The sequence below is a fragment of the Columba livia genome, chromosome 2 (assembly GCF_036013475.1).
Source record: "Columba livia isolate bColLiv1 breed racing homer chromosome 2, bColLiv1.pat.W.v2, whole genome shotgun sequence".
NCBI classification, from domain to species: domain Eukaryota; kingdom Metazoa; phylum Chordata; class Aves; order Columbiformes; family Columbidae; genus Columba; species Columba livia.
In genome coordinates this window covers 9,744,244-9,758,121 of record NC_088603.1, presented here as the reverse complement: position 1 = coordinate 9,758,121, position 13,878 = coordinate 9,744,244, and positions in this window count along the sequence as shown.

The following is a 13,878-nucleotide window of genomic DNA, read 5'->3' as shown; positions in this document are numbered from 1 at the left end:
TTTCATTATTAGAATTTGCCAATAATCTGACTGCTCCATTGCCTGAGGAAGGGAGGAAGACTTGATCCCTCTTCACCAGGGGAGAAAGGAGCCATTATTTCATTGTGTATTATACTACAGATGTTGTTATTCTCTTCCTGTTCAAAGTAAAGCAAGCTTCTAATGTCTGCAGAATTGGAGCTCTCTGAGCACTTGCTTTAAAACAAAATAGAGAAGTTAGGACATTGTTGGCCCTATATGTACTCCTGCACATACAGGAGTCTATGTACACTAGGAACAACAATATTGAGAAGTGCAGTAAAGGAGTAGGAAAACAAAATGTCTTATCAAGCTCTAGATTTAAAAATAGCCATAACCTCACAATTATAATTTGGTAAGCAAAATGTGAGTCCCTAACAAAATAAAAAAAGTATTCTTAACACAAGAAAATCTGAACACAAAGACAATAATAAAAAAGGTGACGAATCAATAAATAAGCCTGAATTTATCTAAGACTTTTTAAGAGTCCGAAATACGCCGCATGAACTAGATAGCAATTTTTAGTTGAACCACTCAATTCATGATCCTAACGTTCTTTACAAAATAAAAACTTGCAGAAGAAACTCCAATAGGTACTTATATGCAGATTGAAGGCAAATGGCAAATAGTTTCTTTATGTGTAATACAGATGTGGAAGTGAAGGGAATTTTGGCCAAGGAACTGATAACAACTTTAATCAAAATCTCTGTGACTGTCATAAGTTTGATTTTAAAAATAAATACAGGCAAATGCATGCACACAGCTGTATTTAAGCCTAACTTTGAGGAATCCAGCTCTGAGGATTCATGCAGAGTAGTTAGGACATAGGTCATTAAGGTCTTATCTAAAAGATAATCTCCCTAAAAACTGATGGAAGCCTATTGCTCTGGTCACCCAGAACTGGACAAGGCATTGAAGAACATGCTTCAGGAGTAATCCTCTACTGGCAGGGGAAGAGATTAAATGGGCCAATAGCTTTTTCCATCTTTAGTTGTTATGATTGCACTGTAATCCGACTAGTGCTACTTGCCTGAAGAGGGGAAGAAGACCTCAACCTTGGGGGTAGAGAAGGACACAATATTTCATTGTGTACAATATTTCAGATGCTATTCTTTCCAGAGAGCTCCTCTCAGATTAGTGTTGTTGGGAAAGGTTTATCATTTGCATTCCCATTTCTGCAGACAACCCAAGTAATATGATTGTGGCATTAAACTTATCCTACAAAAGGTATTTGTTTAAGACATTTCTTTTCCATTATTACTCACACAATGAATGTATGCACTAGGTTTCTAGAAGTCTGCACCAAAAACAACTTTTAAGCCCAGAATCACATTTCCTCCTCCATCGGCCTTAATTCCTCTATTGAAACTTTTTGCTGACTAGTTGAAAGGGGCCGTTCACTCACTTTGCAAAACCCAATATGCGATTTATTCCCACATTTCAAAGGAAGAATGGGAAGCTTTTAAATCTCTACAAAGGAACCGAGAAATACTGATCAAGCTCAACTGACAAGGGGACAGATGTAGGGTGATGAGTGAATTCTATAAGATGCTTTAAAAGTTGGATCAGTGAAGACAAGTGTCTTCCAGGAGTAACAATTAGATTCTCCCCAGCACAGCTCATTTGTCTCAGTAGAAATGCAGCAATTCTTCTTTCAGTCTTCAAGAAGCACAAACTCCATCTCAACAAGGTAGACATATTGTGGAGATAAGGCATACTGCAAAAGGAGATCACCTGCTCTGTAACTTATTAGAGCCTCTAAATCCAAAAAGCCTGAACAGCAAATGGATTTGAAACCCTTTCTCAGTCAAGAATATTCCTTTTGCTATTTACAGCTTTGGAATGGTTTATCAGATTCATCCACGGGTTACTCCTCATGCCCCAAACTTTCTCTAGTTCTCTCCAGTTCTGTATTATGCACAATATTTTTACAATAGTTTATCAAAAATACCCCTCTCAGCTCTTCACCACATCATGTGGTACTTCCAGCCACACAGCAGCATCATCTGCAATCCTTCTTTTAGCTCCCAGCAGAGTCATATTTTGGTTCTGTTATAACTGAAGGATCTGACTTGGCACTGTTTTGACAATGAATTTTACACAAAATTTCCTATGAGATTCATCCCATTAAAAGTGGGCAGGTTGCCATGACCTGCTGGGTCCCTGATCTACTATCAAAGCTGGTGCATCCCTGAGCATTTCTTGTCCTTTTCTGAATTCATTAAGGCTCTGATCAGAGTAGGAATATGCCCACACAACAGAGAATAAGGATTTCAGACCGCACAGGAAAAAAGTGAGACCCAGCTTTGCTAACGTCTTAAATCCAGTTCATCATCACAGTTGCACCATAACCATTCATATAGGTGCAAAATGGGTGTAAACAGGCAACTTGGGAGTCAGCAGTACTCTACCAATATAAGAATGGTCACAGTTTTTTGAAGAGTTGCAAACCAATGGGGAATTTAAGTACAAACAGCAAGATACAAATGAGTTTGGCAGTTATTTGTACCCAGCAGAGAAGCTCCCTCTGAGAGTAAATAAGAAACTAGCTGAAGAATTTGTTTTTCGCCTTCTGGCTGAGGACAGTTACCTTGTTTTCAGCAAACACAGAACATACAGTGCTTTTCCTTGAGTGATAAAAATGTCTGTTCTGACATTTCTGCTACAGAAACAATTGTTTCTGTTGTAAAGATATGTTTAGTTGATTTTTGGGGAAAAAAATACAGGTAATTATTTCAACAAGGTTTCTGAAGAGATTTTCTGTATATATTTTAGAACTCAGGACATTTGTAGTAATTTTACTACTTAATAAATTTTTACTGTATTTGCCTTTTTAAAGAATAAGTCAATGATTCCAAAATGCCATCGCTCTCCACTGGAAGTTGTGCAAATAGAAGAACCTTGCAGCTTCCCTTTGCACAAAACAACCTCACAATAAACAACTGCCCCTTGCTATCTTAAAAAAACAAAAGCTCTCATTTGCTCCACATCCTTATTAGTATTTCAGTTATGGTCATGCAACCATTGTCACGAGGACCTGTAGCTTTTGGAGGATAATGTAATCCATCCTTCCTCCAGCGAACTCTGGTATCTGTGCCAAAGAAAGGAACATAGTGAGTGATGGAGCTGATCTGGCAATGTGGGAAGTGTCCTGTCATATCAGACCTGCCTTGCATGAGGCTGCCTCATCCTTCAAGGAGTCCAGCATGTTTTGATGTACAGCTGTAGTGCTAAATAAGTAGAGACTTGAGGACCTCTTTCCATTTTGTCCTATTCAGCGGAAGGAACTTGAAGTAAAATATGGATCTTAACCTTAGAAACAGAAGAAATTTAGAGAGTTATTTACATAAACGGAAATGACTTCTGGAAAAGTGGCTATAAACATGAGGGGAAGAGGTAGTTCTTTTAGTTTGTTTTGTTTGCTTACCTTCCTCCAAGCATGCTAAGGGGCAAAAAATGATAGGCAGACAGAAAGATGCAGACAGCGATACAGAATGTACCCATTAAGTATCTGTGAAGAATGCTTTATCAGCTTGCTCGTCAGCTGCCGAGCTGTGCATTTGAGGGCATTAGGTTCCCAAGAGTGGCGATCTATAGAGGATTCCTACCTTTGGAAAAGAACAAAAAATACAGAATAAAAGCCTTAATCTTATAACCCCCAATCTAGCCAACTAAATCCCCAATTAGCAATTCAAACAGATTAATATAGTCCTTCTCTCCATTAAGCATACCCGACATCATGTGGTTGTGTATTTTAAAGTTACATTTTTCTTGTATGCAGCTCTCTTTCTCACCAAAGTTGACGATTTATTTTAGACCATCCTACTTTCCCATAGACTGGGAATGGGCTCTTTTTTTTTTTAAAGTACAGTCAGTCTCGTTGATGCACTCTGGCAGAATCTCTTAAATTAGTGCTCTCCTTTATTATACATGTCTCCAAATGTCTGTCCAACTTGCCATTTCCACACTGGGGGCTGCTTGCAGAGTTCCCACCAAAGCAATGCAAAGGGTGGAAATGACATTCTTATCTTGCTTGCTGGAGAAGTCATTCTTATTCCCATAAGACTCATGAGTGCTGTAACTTTAATTATCTCTTACCTGAGGAGAAAGGAGCTGCCCCAGCTATGAAACAGCACTGCTAAAGCATCCATGGGCAAGGCAGGTTAGGTCTTTCCCAGATTTCAGAGAGTAGGACAGTGAGTGCCAAATCCACATGTCTTCAGACATACCAAGAGCATGTTTCTAGAAAGTATGAACTACCTGCAACTCCCAGCGACCACTAGAGGTGGCCAGCAGTCTGTTGACTGCCCCTACTACCAGTTCTCCCATTTTTGCACCCCCATTGGGAAACGTGTAGCAGAAGACCATGTTTGTCCCTGGTCCTCTTCCATCTGCATGTGAAATGGTAGGGGAAACATTTTGATATTTCTCTGCCATCCCCCATCACCAGTTTCACCAGTTCCAGTGCAATTTGCCTTTTCAGTAAAGGTGAGTAAAAATTGACTATTTTTTCTCATATTTTATGAAGCAGACAATCACAGTATCACAGTATGTTTGGGATTGGAAGGGACCTCAAAAGATCATCTAGTCCAATCCCCCTGCTGGAGCAGGAACGCCTAGGTGAGGTCGTACAAGAACATGTCCAGGAGGGTTTTGAATGTCTCCAGAGAAGGAGACTCCACAACCTCCCTGGGCAGCCTGTTCCAGGCTCTGTCACCCTCACTGAGAAGAAGTTTTTTCCCAAATTTAAGTGGAACCTCTTGTGTTCCAGCTTGATCCCATTACCCCTTGTCCTATCACTGGTTATCACCGAGAAGAGCCTGGCTCCATCCTTGTGGCACTCACCCTTTATATATTTAGAAACATTAATAAGGTCACCCCTCAGTCTCCTCTTCTCCAAACTGAAGAGACCCAGCTCCCTCAGCCTTTCTTCATAAGGGAGGTGCTCCACTCCCTTAATCATCTTTGTTGCCCTACAATGGACCCTCTCCAGCAGTTTCCTGTCCTTCTTGAACTGAGGGGCCCAGAACTGGACACAATTTTAAAATCTCCTCCTTTTACATCAGCTGCAGTAGTTTACCAGCAGTGAAGTTTTGGGAAGAAAGAATGTCTTGCAACAGAACATGTCTATGGCCTCAACCATTGGCTCTGCTAGGCAATCATGTTTGGGAGCAATGAGGTTCTTGCCTTCCTTGCACACAGGTACAATAATCCTCTGCAGGGGTGAAGATGCACAGGCTTTTTGTCCTCTTCCATGTGTCTCTGCCCTGCTTCAGACAGGTGACTCAGAGGAAGACTACTCAGTAAAAGTAAACTCTTACAAAAATACAGTTAGTGCCAATGTTTCTTTCACGTCTGGTCCTGCACTCCAGCAGAAAAAGCAAATAAGACATGGCTTCATAGACAAATGTGGGCAGACACCTCATAATTTCTCGGTTCTTGTCTTTGTGTCTTTGGAAATTAATTAAACTTGAAAGAAAATTCAGTAAAAGGGAAGCAGTCATGAGTGTATGGAGGTCATTATAATGATCAGCATTCTGCATATTTCCAATCCATTCTGCTCAATCACCAGCAATGTTTCACATATGCTTTGCTACACTATCTAGCATTTTACATATACAGGTGTGCTTATACCGTATACAGACAGCAATAGGGCCTAGTCTGACTTGTGAAGCACAACAGGAATAACAAATATACACGCCTGCTTTACTTGGCTACCAGGTGGAACAAAGCTTCCCTAAACATTTGTGATCAAAGACACTTTCCATCAAACAAATGTTTTGTCTGTATTTTAAAAGTTTAGCTTCACTTTTCTATATTATAAATTTGCTCTATTTTTTCTCTTTACTTAAGGCTTAAAAATCTCATAGTCAAAAGAAATCAGTTCTGCTTCAGAAAAATAATAAATACTATTTAATATTTCCAGGGAAAAAAAAAAAAGATAAATTTCATAATTTTTTATCTTAAACTCTAAGAGATTCATCAAGTAAAGTACTGTTGCTCTTGTTGGATTTGCTTTGAAGTTTTGCTACCACATATCAGAATCACCCATATTTAGTATTTTATTATGTTTCATAGTTATTGGTGACTTTTGTAAATCTTACCCTACCGGAATAGGGAGTTTGTTCCAAAAGATCCATTTTCTCTTTCTATAAAAGTCTCTAGTCCTTACTACTTGAGAATTAAGATGGGAAACATGATCAGAATGTATCTCAAAGAGTTTGAAACTGCACAGCAAATAAAATTACCTGAATGGATGCTTGTTACATTTGAATCTTACCATTCATTGGTAGCTTCACAGCTTCACATCTTTTAATATTGGCCATACTGGAGTTTCAAGAGCAAGTTTTATTGAAAGTGGGTTTTAGGGCTATAACCACAACAGATGGATATGCATAAAGATGTGGAGTTCAGGGAGCACCTCTGACCTCATTGTCCAGAAGACCAGTGGGTGAACAAAACAGATGGGAGAGGACAATAGAGAATAAGCAGATGTAAGGACTTCACGTCTGGTGAAATCCACGTCACCGCAATTCCTGGCCAGTCTGGTTCACCCACACTCCCTTTTTGATGGATGGATCAGCCTTCCACAAACATACACATACAGAGCAAACACAGGTGAGTTTGCAGTCTCACCTGCATGGGAAGTGTGGAACACTCAGAGAGCAGCATTGGGTGGAAGGTATCACTGAGACAGATGGGCGCACACTGGCCCTGGGGGCATGGGCTGGGGGAGAGGGGAACTGAGAGGGGATTTCCAGCACTGAGTTGGAGAAAATGGGCGAGAAGAAGGAAATGCTGGCTGAGCCAAGCCCCGTGGCATGACTCCCAGAAAAGGAGTCAATATCGCAGGGATCTGGAGGCATCAGAGGTGGTTTTCAACAGCTGGCTTTAACAGCTGGGTCTACCTTCGTTGCCAACTGTGAGACTGCACAGTGGCAGGGATGGGAGCAAAGGATCTCCTGGCTATTTTGAACCCATGCAGTGTGGCCAGGAGGTAATTGGAGACAGCCAGCATAATTGGGTAGACAGGCTGATTTTTAAATGGAAGCTAAATGCTCACACAGAAGTTAAGCACTTGGGCTAAGCTGGTTGTGGGCAGAGAACCACATGTTGTACTGATAGAGCCCGTGAGTCATGGACAACGTATTCACCAATAGAAGAACATGACTTTTTTTTTAGTGACTCCATTAATAGGCTCCCTGCAAGATCAGGCACACACATCTTAGTTAGCCTATTTGTTCTTTGTAGGAGTATTCTTCTTATGCCCAGTGAGCTCTTAATTTGCAGTCAAGTTAAAACCTGATCTGATTTCTTCCACTGTCAAAAAAATAGAAATGATGTCCTCTGAATTCCTTGTGCAGAAGAGCCAAACCTCACCCATATTCTGGCAGGTTGCTCATTTTTGACAACTAGCCTCTCACAGCAAACATGCTTTTCTATCATAAGGAGCCAGATTAGGCCCAATCCTGCTAACAATACTAGACAAAGTGCTTACTCACATAAGTCAATGGTCAAAATTCATTGCAGGAAATACTACAACTATTAGTATTTTAGAAAACTTTTGGCTCAAGGTCTCAAGTATTCTTATTTAAGAATAATGTTTGAGGCTGCATTTCACTGTATTCTAGGTGTAGTGCTACATATAGCTTCATTTATCAATGTTTAAGTCCTTTCTTCCTGAGATGTTTGTATTCTTCTAGTGTCACTTCTGCAATACAGCTCACCATAACCTTCTTCGTGAGCACATTTTAATGACAGAGTCAATAAAAACTTCATCTGTAGATACTGAAGGTAACAATTTATAAAAGTCAGCAACATACAGCTTGTAATTTAATGAAAAAGTATTTTAATGAATGACGGTATTAAGGGGAAAAGAGCTCTTAATCATATCATAATATCTCTAACTGTATCTTCTAAGCCAGCAGATGTATGTTTCAAGAGGCTCTGGTGCACAAAGCGGGGAAAAGCCTACTAACATCTATCAAAAGATAAAACACAAAGAAGCTAATAAAAGAGTAAAACAGCAATGAGAACAGTAAAAATGACAACACCTTAGTGCACTAAAAGCTGTGTAAGTTACCAGAGGCTGCACTATATTGTGGCAATAGTTTTATCAAAACACATGTAAATGTTCTGTACAAATTAATGTCTGCAATTTTTGCTCTTCTATTTTTTCTCCACTGTGTCCTACTGTGATGGATTTTACGTCTTAGCTATTTCCAGTTCTTTCTAAAGCAGGACTCATCACTCAAGGACACACACATATATATAGATACAGAACCTTAGAAGTCTGCATGTTTCCAGAGGACACTCACAGTGGTAACTTTGTGGATGGGAGGAGGACACTTGCTTGCAGGCACCAATCCAATGGAGACTGGGAGTCTGATAAATACAGAATACAGCTGGACATAAACAGCAAAGAGATACAAAGCTTAATGGATTAATTTGCACCTTGAAGCTATCATTTTGCTTGTCCTTGTCTTGTATCTCTTTCAGTAGGAAGCTCTTCAGGATATGGACCATCTATTATGGGTTTGTACAGTGCCATATCCACTGGCCTTCTATTGGAATATCTTTATCACCCGTTGGTGTGCTCTGGGATCCTCATTTTCCCCCATCATGACTATGGGTATATGCACATCAACTCTACACTGACTGACAGTTTCTTTGTCAGGAAACCCCCAGTACAGATGGATTATTCCTGTCAGGGTCTGCTCCTGGAGTATGACATAGATACGAGCCTACCTACCCATTCATCCTTGGGAATGTGGGCCACTCTCTGACATGAGGATAAGGAGGACAAGTGTGATATGGAAAAGGTACCCTAGGAGTGAAGTGTCAAGATGGCAGAGTTAGAGCTTCAGCCCAGGACTCCCAGCCCTGAAAAAATTAGGGAAGCTTATCCTAAACTGATATTTGCATGCCTCCTCTAACAGCAACCACAAACCCTTTGTCCAGCTCTAATAATGATGTTTTGTAGTGTGACTGGGCCCATTCACTCAGGCAGAGGCTCCTTGACAGTGCAAGGACTTTTTGTGATCCACTTTTTTCAGGAATTGTTGGTCTTTCAGGTTGGAGAAATCTGCATCTCAGGGATTACGGAGCTTTCCCTGGAAGCTCCCATCCTTGCAGCAGTTTCTTCTCTCTAGCCTGAGCATGCACCCTTACTACCATGGCTGATATTCCTGGAGGGCTAGTGATGTCCGGCTCTTCCTTGGGCATCACCTCTGGCTTCTCTTTCAGCCCTGGTGGCACCTACCATGGGTGTCCCTGGTGGTACTGAACAGGGCTGTGTGTGTTCCTCAGCATCCAGGGATGAGGGTGGCTCTCCCAAGGCTTCTGGTCCACCTAGTCGTGCTCCCTCAAAGGGCAGGACAAGCAGCACCTGCAGCTTTCCACCCCGGCAGGAGAGGAAGGCACGGGCGGACAGCCTCACAGCCTTTCTACTTGTAAAAGTCACAAGCCATTTTATTAGGCTTTTCCTCCCCATTTTCTCACCCTGTGGTTATAGCAGCCATGGATAAGACAGGACATTTAAATATCAAGGTTGCCATCCCTCCCACCTCCACCAAGAAACCTCCCACCCCTGCCTAGGCACGCTGACATTTCCAAGCCCAGTATCCTCTTGATCCTTTGGCTAAACAACAGACCTTCACTATCACTCAGGAAGCTGAGCCTTTGAACTCAAATCATGTATGTTTAAGGTGGGGAAAACCATATCTCTGTGTATGGAAAAAGAACTAGTTTTCTTTTTTACCTTTTCTTTTTTTTTTCCCCCTCAGGAGCAGCCTAAATAAAATAGGAGGAAACAGAAAAACCTGGAAAATTTCAGGTTGGGTTACTTCTCTGCAGTAAGAGGAAGAATCCTGAAATGGAAAGACACCCAAATGTCATAAAATACTTGGTAGTTTTGGCTCAGAGCACCAGCAATCACACAGCTAATAACTTGGCTCTCTATACTGTTATTTTTTAACTCCTGCACATGCAGCTACTGAAGACATAAACACGTGTATGCACACACACAAAATAACAGTGACCTGATATCACCACCTTAATGAAACTATGTACTTCATGTAAAGATATTTAACGTGATTTTATTGTATCAGTTGCCTTTTTTTTTCTAGCAGTAGGTAATTGCTACTTTAAGAAGTATCCCTTTAAATATACTGAAGCACATTCAAAAGGCTGACAAGTTGTATTTGTGGTTTTCAAAAGAAACAATTTTTGAGTAGAGCTACCTTTTTTTTGGCATAAAGTAATTGGAAAGTACCATAGATATCTCAATAAAACACATCAAAAGTAACTTTCTATAGCTTGTTTTGACATGTCCACTTGAGGGTTGTATCAACTTTAACTAAACATCAGTTTTTCCCTCCGTCAGTACAAACCATTAAAAATATTCAACAAAAAAAGCAAATAGAAATAACTCAGTACTGTGTTTGCCTATTATCAAATAAAAGGAGATACAGAAAGGAGTGGTCACTGCAGCTGAAAGTGCATTTTTCTGATTCATGTATTTGCTGTAACTATTTGCATAGGATTTAAATGTCTAAGAAAAATACTCAACCATTTTAAAGGGAATGCTGCAACTGAGAAACCTGAAAATGCTAATCTGGTTTCATATTTACAAAGGTTTGTTTACTGTATGTGTGATCAATTCACCAAATGACAGAATACTTTGGTAAATACAGTTTTGATGCTGAGACTCTTTGACCTGTTTATGGAGGAATGGAAACCTTATCTGCTCTAGAACCAATCCTAAAGGAGTACATTGTGCTGATTTCATTTGAGATCTTATCCTTTCTCTCTCTTTCTCTCCCGCCCTCCCTTCTTACCAACACTGAATGCTAAGTTGTTTCCTTGTCAAGGTTGCTTATCAGGACTTGATTTACACTTGATATCATTTTGTAAACATGTAGCAAATGGTTTATACATTAAGAGAAAAAGGGAGCTGACAGTGTTTTCATCTGAAAAGGAAAAGGATCTCAAGAAAATACATGACTGGTAATTAATATTCTAATAAATAATAAATTTAAAAAATCGTTCAATCACAGAACAAGTCTAGGTAATAGGCAACTAAAAATAGGTCTGCACACTGTTTGCATGTCCTGCATGCTCAGAGGCACTTTCTGTTCAGTGATGCGATGCAGGTAAGTTAAATGCACAATGAAGTGTCTTTTCATCAGGAAAAAAGTCTCAGATGTTTCAGTGCATCAGCATCCTGCCACTGCTACAGCAATATTAAAATGACAATGCTTGTCTTGCAAGACAAAAACCTATCTAAGGTTTTCTTACACCTAATCTAAGGTAACCGCACCATTTGCAAAGTCCGTAGGCAATCAGGTTAGGAGTTAGTCAATAAGAAAGATGGAGAGATAATCTATACTGACTGGGCTCGCTTGCTGCCTATGACCCTTGTCAAGCAATGTGTGCATAGACACACAGATTGTCACAGTGACCTCAGTGCTTAAAGTTTCAGTGCTTAATGATTCCTGTATCTTAAGTGCTTTTGCTGGAGAGACTCCCATGGGAGCATATGAGAGCTCAAAGTTTATTTCAGGGAAGTCCAAGCTTAGGCCAGCATCTACAATAAAGGCAGCAATAGCACCTGTTCTACTGTCTGAAAATGAGAACGATGAATGTTTTTGGCTGACTTCGATGACCCCCCAAATGAAGAATTCCAAAGAGTGTCATACAAAGTGATGAAACTGTAACACATTACTACTCAATAACACCTGCATAACGTACATAATCTGTAAAAGCTTATTACGGAATATAAACACGGTGTTTTTCCTTTACTAAATCCTAAAATGCTTCACAAACATTTTGTACAGACATGGTAAAGCTACAGGCATGTATTGTACTGGACAGGGACAAATGATAAATTTATAGCACATCAAGTCCTCTGCATCTAATGCCCATATTCCTGCTTTTCTTCTATGGTCAATAGAACCGTAGTTCTATTAATAGGTTAATAATACAGTAATACCAGACATCCAGCTCCTCAATAAGCAGAAAACCATTTAAATGTGCCCATATTTGGGGCTAGCACACTTATAAGCAATTGTCTCCTATTCTCTCTGCTTAGCCTTGGTCAGTAGCTCATTGGATCTGACTGTCTGGAGCCATTCAAGCCACCAGGTCCCCTCCCAGCTTCCTTCATGGACTTAGAAAAAACAAGCAAAAGTGCAGTGATCTCACCTTGCCTTTCAGATGTGATTGTCAACACACAAGAGGGATCTGGGGCCAGAATTGAGCCAATTCCTGCAGCTTTAGAGAAGACGTCTTCTTTACCATACAACACTAAAATCCTAAGTCTTCCCAGGTTATGTGCTACAGACTACCAGAATCTGATCTGTTCTGCTCTTCTTTTAACCTGTTTCCCATTTTCTTTTTTTACAACCTGCATTCTTTCCTGCTCCTTATGATTACATATCTGTTCTCAAGTGATGTATTTTTATCTTCATCCATTTTCATCTGCCTTTTTCTCCTTTTTCCTCCTCTTTCCAGAGCTGTTCTTTCATCCAAGCCTCATCTTTCACTTCCTGTTGTGGAGTGGCCTATGGGAATGGGAATCTGAGGATGAAATTCCTTCCCAGGTAAGATGCAGAAACCCATGGATCTCACAGTCTGTTAAAAAGAAGTTGCAGTGATGCAAGATTTCCAGTGTCTTCTCCATTAAAGCTCCCAAGGCAATCCTACGAGTGAGGCGGAAGGAAGGTAGCCATGACAACTGAAGGCTTAATAGTATCTGGTGCCTTCTGCTGATGAGCCTCTTACGGATCCTAGAGTGGAAATTAATGATGCCAGGGTGATGCATATGCTCCACTATGACCTAATGGACTAGAACAGAAAAGGGGCAAATCTGGCATAGAGAGCATCCTTTTGAATGCAAGCCAGAAAGTTAGGATAAAACATTAATCTTCAACTGAAAAGGAGATATCAGGCCCTACTTAGGTCCCAAAGAGAAGTAGAGGTTGTGACCAGATCTCCTAGGCTAAATACATAACTCAGAATTTGTTTTTATCTCTCTGAGTTGACTGGACGAGGATCCAGGCTCTGGCAGATTGGCAAAGTGTCTGCCTCATCTATCTCTTGAACGTAGATGACACTGAAGGTACAAATGCAAAGTACCATTGCATGTCATCTGAATACAGTCCTCCATGGGCCTTTGTAAAGAGTGAATGAGATGTTCCAGAATGTGATCTATGGTGTGGTCACCTTAGAAGAAAAGCAAGAAGGAAATTGAAGGACTAAAAGTGAGTCAAACAAAAGAGCCCACTGGTGGGACACTTCTTGCTTTACACAGACTGTGGGAAGAAAATAGGACTTCTTTGTGACTGTGCCATTGAGAATAACAAGCTATTCCCCTCTTCCTTGCCAAACTCTGCCTCAGTGAGTCTGTAGTAACATTGTAGTGGGAAGAGTCCCAGATATGAACTTAGAAACTCAAGTGGTGCCTCTAGCCTGTTGCTGTGGTCCAGCCTGGCTGACCAAACCCTCAAGAAGTACACCCAGAGAAGATGGGCTGTGGTTCCATGAGGCAAACCAAGGCATGAAGCCAATTGCTCTTTAATATGATTGAGTTCTGCTAGTGGACCTCAGTCATTGAGGATGGAAAATAGACTAAGCAGGAGAGGAAATTTTATTTTTTAATAACTCAGTTAAGTTGTGCATGATTTAAGATGCTCTGACAAGAAATGCACTTAGGAGCTCTACTATTACATCACACCAAGCAGCAATGGGATAAAGGTGAAAGTACTTAGCTTCCAAAATAGTATAGAGCCAAGATCAATCAAGTGGGAACAAGTCCTGTCTAACATGTCTTCCCGTATTATTAATAGTTTAGTGGCACAT